Source organism: Urocitellus parryii, chromosome 2 (genome assembly GCF_045843805.1).
Source record: "Urocitellus parryii isolate mUroPar1 chromosome 2, mUroPar1.hap1, whole genome shotgun sequence".
NCBI lineage: Eukaryota > Metazoa > Chordata > Mammalia > Rodentia > Sciuridae > Urocitellus > Urocitellus parryii.
The window spans coordinates 124,178,636-124,186,376 of NC_135532.1; the positions used below are offsets into that span (position 1 = coordinate 124,178,636).

A 7,741-nucleotide genomic window follows, 5' to 3' on the forward strand; every position below is an offset into this window, starting at 1 on the left:
AATAAGTGTTGGCGAGGATGTAGGGAAAAAGGCACAATCATGATTGCTGGTGGGACTGCAAATTGGTGCAGCAAATAGGGAAAGCATTATGGAGATGCCTTAGAGAACCAGCAATGAAACCATTATTTGACCCAGTTATCTCAGTCCTCAGTCTATACCCAAAAGACTTAAAAACAGCATACTACAAGGATGCAGCCACATCAAATTTATAGTAGCACAATTTATAATAGCTAAACTGTAGAACCCACCTAGATGCCCTTCATTAGATGAATGGAGAAAGAAAACGTGATGTATATATACACAATGGAATATTACTCAACATTAAAAGAGAATAAAATCATGAAATTTGCAGGCAAATGGATGGAGTTGGAGAATATCATACTAAGTGAACTAAGCCAATCCCCTAAAACCAAAGACCAAATGTTTTCACTGATATATAGGGATGCTGATTCATAATGGGAATGGGAGGCACATGGGAGAAATAGAAGAACTCTAGATAAGGAAAAGGGGAGGAAGGTAAAGGGAGGGAACATGGGAGTAGGAAAGGCAGTGGAATGAGATGGACATCATTACTCTTTGTACATGTATGAAGACATGCATGGTGTGACTCTACATTGTGTATGACAAGAGATATGAAAAATTGTGCTATATATGTGTCATATGAATTGAAGTGCATTCTGATGTCACATATAACAAGTTAGAATAAATTTTTAAAATGTGGGAATTCAAGTTATGAAACATAATTTGGGAATAAAGTCTTTCTGAGATGAAAATCTGGTGGGTGCAGGGGCAGATATTATCCTTGAATCTAATAAGAATCATAAAAATAAAAATTATTCAAAGTCTCATATTTTTATCTTTTTTAGGCATTGTTGTGAAATCTTAAGTTTTAAATTTCCTTCTTTGTTTGGTACAATTTTTTCTGCAATCCCCAAGTAATGTTCATATAAGGAATCCTTGATCCTTGCTATTCTAGTTTGTGTGAATAAATACAGTGAGTTTTTCACATTAAAAAATATTTCCAACACAGGACCATATTAATTCTTAGCTATACTCTCAATCTCTAACAGAATAAGTAATATCAGTGTTCCTCCAATCATTACATTAAATAGAAAGTGAGGAGAACATTCCCAATCTCATTCTACACAGCCAGTGTCACTTTGGTACCAAAATCAGAAAAGGACACATCAAGAAAGAAAAACTAGAAACCAATAAAGTTGATAAACATCCTTCATAAAATATTAGTGAATCATACTCAACAACATATTCAAAAGATTTGTTTCATTCCAGTGATACTGGCTGGTTCAACATATGCAAATTAATAAGAGTAAATCACCACATTAATAGACTTAAGAACAGAAGTGGCACAATCATCTCAATGTGATCAAAGCCTTCAACAAAATTTAAAACCCATTCATGGGCTGGGGTTGTGGCTCTGCGGTAGAATGCTTGTCTAGCACATGTGAGGCTCTGGGTTCAATCCTCCCACCACATAAAAATAAATAAATAAAATAAAGGTATTATGTCCAACTACAAAAATTATAATTTTTTTTAAAAAATAAATAAACCCCATTCACAATAAAATAAATAAATAAAAAATAGGGATACAACAAACTTAAATCAATATCACATGACAAACCCAAAGACAACACCATACTTAATCAGGAAAAAACAGGTTGAATGATTGGGTTTTGAGGTTCTTAACATAAGCAGTGCATTAATCCCCTCAGAGGGAATAACTGGGTGATAATTTTAGACAGGTAGAGTGTGGCTGGAGGAGGTGCATCATAGGGGCAATTTGGGGGGCTTATATTTTGCCTATGGTGATGGGAGCGCTCTCTCTCTCTCTCCTTGCAATGTCCTGAGCCACTTTCCTCCACCACTCTCTTTTGCCTTGATGAATTTGCTTTATTTAGGGCTCAGAACAATGAAGCTGATCATCAATAGATTGAGACCTCTGAAATTGTGAACCCCCAAATAAACATTTCTTCTTAAAATTGTCACATCTTTTGGGCCCAGTGACAATAAAGCTGATAAAAATAATAGGGATAAATGCATACTCATGTTTATAGCAGTATATTTCATAAGAGGTAAATTATGGAGCCAGCTTTGCTGTCTGTCAATACACTTATACATATATCTTGATGTCTGTCAATAGATGAATGGATAAGGGAAATGTGACGCATACATTTATATATGTATAAATAATATCTATACATTTATGTATATATAAATACACACAAACTATGTAACACGTGTACACACATACAAACAAACAATGAAGTTTTATTTAGTCACAAAGAAAAATGAAATTATGTCATTTGGAGAAAAATAGATGGAAATAAGAGCATTCTGTTAAATGAAATAAGCCAGACTCAGAAAATCAATGGTTGTATGTTTTCTCTCAATGTGGAAGCTGTGGAGAGGAAAAAAAAAAGTTAAAGCCAAAAGAAAACAAAGCAAAAAACTGGGAAGATCTTATGAACATAGAAGGGAGACAAGTAGAAAAAAATAACAGGACCATGAAGAGGAATGAAAGGAAGCTAACAAGTACTGGAGAACAAAACTGACCAAATTATGTGACATATTTTTATGCATAATATGTAATAATGAATCCCACTATTTTTTATAATTCACCAATAAATATATTTTGAAAGAAATTTCATTAAGTATCCATTTATCACATAACTCAATATTCCATCTGTAGATTATTTATCCAATAAAAATGGAAACAAATTTACTAAAAAACTTACACTTATAAAAGTTTTATTCATAACAGTTGAAAATGGATCGAAAACCAACCATTTGCATTAGGTGGTAAATAGAAACGCACACTGAATTATTTACCTATAACTGCATACTATATAGTAATGCAACAAAAAGGATAAATCTCAGGTGGGTTTTATTTGTGGGGATAAGTGCATGGCATACTTTTAGGGCTTCTGAGTGGCAAACCAGCTAGGCACCTAAGCTAGGCACCTAAGCTAGGCACCTGAGAGGCAAACTGCTTATACAGTAGAAATAGCCCTGGGGATGAGGCCATTTGTTGCAGTCCCTGTGCTTGCTCCAGGGCTCACTCCTTGATTGGTTGCTGCAAAGACAGTTGGCCAGAAATTGTACTGGTGGCTGCCTATAATCTGTTCAGCTACTGCCTGAGTATATATACATGGTAACTGCGCAATAAAATCAGACCTGCTTCCTGGTTGGTCTCTGGAGGTCTTGATTAGTGACTCTACAGCCATGTTCTCCTCTACCCTGTTCAAAGGACCTCTTCGCTGAAGGAGAGAGAGTCAATGCATTTATTGTTAAAATGACCTACATTAGATAACTAAAATTGTCAAACGATTGTAAGAAAAGTCTAGTAGAATGCTGTTGGTCATAAAGATCATAGCATATTTTTCTCCTTTTTGAAAGTGTCAAGAAGGAAATTTTTACAATATAGGAAATGTTCTAAATTTACTTTTGTTTATGTTTACATTTTCAAGTCATAAAGTTGTATACTACAATTTGATTTGTTTTATTATATGTAAGAATACCTCAATAAAGCTCATAAATATATATTGTGTTAATACTGAAAAATATATTTTAGCAAAGCAAAGTATTACAGGAAAAACCATAATCATCATACTAATGAAACCAATGGAAATTAGAGGGAAATAAATATTCTGAGTGCCTACACTGTGTCAGGCATCAAAATGAATTGTTTTTATACATTTCCAAGGAAGATGTTATCTTATAATAAATGCAAAGAACAATATCAGTTAATTTATGCAATTTAGTTTTGTTACATTATAATAAGGAAATATACACTAGAAAATAGTTGCATTTCAGCAGGTAAATATCCAGAGACACCAAATTTTTTATTTCTTTTTTTCCAAGGCTCATTATAATAGTTAATAATTAGGAGTAAAAACTAAAAAGCTTTTTTTTTTTTTTTTTTTTTTGCCTGGGCATCCATTCAATGGTCTGTAAAATGAATCAAAATAATGTGTATTTGTAATAATAATACAGATATTCTGTTGTATACCATAGCTATCTTTAATAAGTATTTTGTAATGGTTTTTTGTTGTCCTAACAAAATCATTTATAAGTCATTTTGTTTTCCTTTAGCTTTTCTCAAAGCTAACTTTGAGATTTTTTTTTTTATAAAGAAAGGAGCGAAAAATCATCAGGTGGGATAATCCTTACCTGTTCCTCCTTTTGGAGGGCAGATAAAACATGATAACTGGAGTTCACATGATATGTGATTGGCTTCCCTGAATAATCAGGACTGTAGCATCCTGATTGCTTCTATCTAATTCTTCCTGGCGATCTGAAAGTTAAAAAAAAAAAAAAAGGAAGGAACAACATATATGAAATAATTAGCCACTTTAGCAGCTTAATAAACATGACAATTTTTTTTTTAAAGAGAGAGTGAGAGAGAGAGAGGGAGAGAGAGTTTTTTTTAATATTTATTTTTTAGTTCTTGGCGGACAGAACATCTTTGTTTGTATGTGGTGCTGAGGATCGAACCCCGGGCTGCACGCATGCCAGGGAGCTCGCTACCACTTGAGCCACATCCCCAGCCCCAACATGACAATTCTTAAGATAATACCTTTTTATTTCTTCAGAAGTCATATGACTCCATACATTGGAAATGTTTTTTACATGTTAAATAAAATATTCTTTAAATAGTTTCAGTTTTGAAGTGATTTTTAAAAAATCAATTTCCATGTTTATATTTTATATGACACTATTTGACCTGCAGAAAAGTTAAAATATTTCACAATATATAAACCATCTGGAAAGAGTTAATAGTGAGTGAAATGAGTTTGTGTATTTCTATGAGTGTGGGAATATTTTTTTTCATAAAGGAGCATTGAGGCTGCAGATATAAAATAATACATCTTTGTGTATGAATTTTAGCAAAGAATATTCTCACAGTAAGGCAATTACATATAGTAATAAAATGTGGCATACAGTGTTTTTAACATGAATTGATGCTAACTGTATAATAGTTTTCTATAGTTTTTCTTATAAATTTGATCATGTAACAAATCCTCCATATAATTTATTAAGCAGTGGTTTGCAATATTTATGTCTGGTGTATTTTTATCCTTTTTTACTGTTACTAGTTATTGAACTTCACACAATAATATTCACTAAGAATTACATCTGTGAATGTTGATAGTAATTCTTATTGTAGGCAGTTGTGAGGCGACAGAAAAAAAAAGTAGTCATCAGCTATACTGTCTTGGCCATATTTCTATATTTTCAGTGACATAACAATATTTGCTCACATAAATCATGGCAAATTACGCTCCTTGAATGTCACAGTTACACTTTTTATGTGAATTACTGAGCTGTTAGAGCATGTGAGGAATTAAATGTCACACGAAATCAACAAAAGTGCTTAGTGGCATGAAACAAACCTAACTGAGGATAAGATAATTCCTCATGTTAGTAAGCCATTTTCAATGAATAAAATTGAAATTTACATTTCCAGAAGAAAATTAATAGTTTAGTAAGATAGGTTAAAGAATCTTATTATTTATCAAGTAATCCTTGTATTTCAAAGTTGATGTATATAACTGCTTGACTTATTAGATCAATTCAACCTATTTAAAAATATTTTTTGTTTAATTTCAAGGAACTAAATTAAATTATATAATTTGAATTAGTTCTATTTTTGAATCTTATGCATTTAATGTTTTTAAAACAATTTAATTATTGTGCTTTAATTAAAAAATAAAATTATGTCATGTATGGTGTAACATGGAGTTTCTTTATCAAATGTTAATATGAAAATAGCTTGCAATACACATAAAATTAATTATTCATGATGAATTACTTTGATTTACATCTTCAAAAACATGATGCTTATTCAAGGAAGCATTCAACGTGTTTAGGTAGATTATTGAAGTTTGAAAATGACTCAGTAAATGCACTGAAGATAAGAACTGTTAGAAATGACCAATTCTAACAAATACATTATGCATATATTTGGAGAGTCAGTTCATCACTAATGGTCAACCTGAAGCTGGCTGGTCTCAATTATTTGCCATATGTATTTATGCAAGTGATAGCTAATCAATGGCAGTTAGCTTCATCAGAAGAACAGGTAAGAATGAGAGAGAGAATAATCATAATGAAGTACACAATATTTATAACCTAGTCTCAGAAAAAAATATCTCACTACCTTTGCTTTATTCTGATTGTTAGAAGAAAATGATTTGGACCTAGCACACAAGATGAGAAAGGGATTATCCCAAGGAATGGATGCCATATTCCAAGATTAAATTTATTTTAGGTAGGTTTTTAGAAAGTCTACTTTACTGATCAATTTTAAATACCTGAATTAATTGAAAGTAAGTAGAACCAGTCAAAAATTTAGAAATATTCTGTATAAATTTATCAAATCTAGGTTAAAATAACCAGAATAAAACAAAATTGTCATAGCCATGGGATTATTCTGAGAATTGTACCAACAACAAAAGCAGAAACAAAGACTTTTAGAATTAAACTAGAGAATAGTAATAATTTAAATATTAAAAACACACATTATTAAATAATAGGATAGATTTGGCTAGGTCACAAAATATAATTATGCTGAATTGTTCACAATATCACAGAAAACTTAAAGGAAAATTAGTTTATAAGGCTACTGTATATACTGTATAGAATGTAAGAGGTTATTGGTATCAAAGTACAATCAACTCTGAAAAATCTTTATGTAAATTCATCAAGATCACTTATTATAAAAGCATTTTGACAGTAAAGCTGGTATTAACATAATGGATCAAATATAAATTTAGCACATAAAATAATGAGTTTTATAAACTTTAAGTTGCCATTATGATGTGTTACTTACACACTAGATGCTCTCAAGATACCTTTATTGTTATGTGTAAGTTGGAGATATTTCTTGGAAGATAACACGTGTTTGTTGAATATCTAATACAAAATTACAATTCATTCTTTCATGTTTAAAAATATAAAATTAAATTTGTCATTATACAAAATAGCAAGTATTATTGTAACATAGAAAAGCTTAGAAATAAAAAATAAAATTAAATTTAAAAACCTGAGAGACATTTCCTGGGTCTCTTTAAAGAGAACAGTTTAAAGAAAGGCAATAAAAAATTATTAGAAAATATTAGCTACTAAATAGATAAAGTATTTCCTCCATGTGATCAAATTATATGGTGCAGCTGGGCACATAGAATGCAACAGCAGTCTTCCTCGGATGAGCACAACACAGGTTGTCTCCCACAACTGCCTTCTCTTCACCTTAACAGCCTATCTTAGCTCCTCTGCTGAGTGTGGACAGGATATGGAATCTGGCTAATTTTCTAATATTTTTTGAGGGGGGCGGGTCTGTTAAATGTCTTTGTTTTCAAAAAATAAAAAAAAAACGACACAGTAACTCTAAAGAATGCTGTCAAAATGAGTAGAATACACAATAAAATAATTTAAACTTTAGTGGTCCTTGTATTACATTTTTCTTCTAAATCAAGTTCTTTTTTATTTGCTTAATCACGTTCAGTTTCTATTCAGTTATGCAGACAGAAATGATGGTTTGGCTTCATTATATTACTTATCTGGAAAGCTAATATGCATAATAAGAGTTACATCATGTAAAACTTTTATATCATCTTTGCTTTTAGTGCACTGACAACAGTTCCTAATTATAAATTAAATAATCTAATTGTTTTACCTACATTATCATCTATGTAAATGAGCAGTTATGGGGAAAAAAAAG

At 31.3% G+C, this 7,741-nt stretch overlaps 1 non-coding gene across 1 annotated transcript; it reads left to right on the forward strand.

Moving 5' to 3' along the window:
- The first annotated feature begins 4,165 nt into the window (after nucleotides 1–4,165).
- LOC113175817 (U8 small nucleolar RNA) lies at nucleotides 4,166–4,299 on the forward strand. Its single transcript, XR_003300006.2, has one exon. It is a non-coding gene; the product is annotated as a U8 small nucleolar RNA (small nucleolar RNA).
- Nucleotides 4,300–7,741: the final 3,442 nt, after the last annotated feature.